Source organism: Arachis hypogaea, chromosome 4 (assembly GCF_003086295.3).
Source record: "Arachis hypogaea cultivar Tifrunner chromosome 4, arahy.Tifrunner.gnm2.J5K5, whole genome shotgun sequence".
Lineage (NCBI taxonomy): Eukaryota > Viridiplantae > Streptophyta > Magnoliopsida > Fabales > Fabaceae > Arachis > Arachis hypogaea.
In genome coordinates this window covers 120,369,086-120,370,176 of record NC_092039.1, presented here as the reverse complement: position 1 = coordinate 120,370,176, position 1,091 = coordinate 120,369,086, and the positions used below count along the sequence as shown (strand labels likewise).

The 1,091-nt window shown below is 38.8% G+C and overlaps 1 non-coding gene across 1 annotated transcript; it reads left to right on the top strand.

The window, feature by feature from the left end:
• Positions 1–678: 678 nt before the first annotated feature.
• LOC112799260 (small nucleolar RNA R71) lies at positions 679–787 on the top strand. The gene has a single exon (XR_003200835.1). It is a non-coding gene; the product is annotated as a small nucleolar RNA R71 (small nucleolar RNA).
• Positions 788–1,091: the final 304 nt, after the last annotated feature.

Genomic DNA, 1,091 nt, shown 5'->3' with positions numbered 1-1,091 from the left:
CCTGCATAAAATAATTCATTACTACTTCCATATCAGTGTTTTCTTGGGGCTGAGAATTTGCCTGCTAAGGTGGTTGTTGATGATGAGACTAAAACTGGTGGTTATTATGATTATTCTACTGAAAACCGCCCTGAGAATTATTGTTAAAATTCTGTGATCCCTGAGGTTGCTCTCTCCACCCAAAATTTGGGTGGTTTCTCCACCCCTGATTATAGGTCTTAAAGTACGGGTCATTATTGGGGTTTCTAGGAGCATTCCCCATGTAATTGACCTGTTCAGAAGAAAATTGAGTATAATCATAATTCTCATTTTGCACAAAATTACCTGTCATGTCATAAGGGATTTATGGAGGTGCATTCTGAGTCTTGACAGCTGAAACCTGCATCCTACTCAATTGTTGAGAAATTAAACTCATTTGTTGAGACAAAAATTTGTTTTGAGCAAGAAGAGCATCAACAGCTTCCACTTCCAAAACGCCTCTCTTTTGAGGAGCTTCAGAGTTCACAGGATTCCTATTAGATGAATATAAATATTGGTTGCTAGCAACCAATTCAATAAGCTCAATAGTTTTCTCTGGTGTCTTCTTCATGTGCAATGAACCACCTGTAGAATTATCTAAGCACATCTTGTACATTTCACCCAAGCCTTCATAAAAGATATCTAGTTGGGTCTATTTAGAAAATATGTTCGGAGGACATTGTCTGGTCAGTAGCTTGTATCTCTCCCAAGCTTCATAAAGAGTTTCACCATCCTTCTGCCTGAAGGTCTGAACCTCCACCCTAAGCTTAGTCAGCTTCTTTGGTGAAAAAAATTTAGTAAGAAACCCAGTAACAACCTTGTCCCAAGTATCCAAACTTTCCTTGGATTGAGAATCTAGCCATAGCTTTGCTCTATCCTTCAAGGCAAATGGGAAAAGCATGAGTTTGTACACCTCAGGATTCACCCCATTACTTTTCACAGTATCACAAATCTGCAGAAAATTAGAGATAAACTGATTGGGATCTTCCTGAGAGAGTCCATGATATTGACAGTTTTGTTGCACCAAAATGACTAGCTGTGGCTTTAGTTCAAAGTTGTTTGCAGCTATAGGA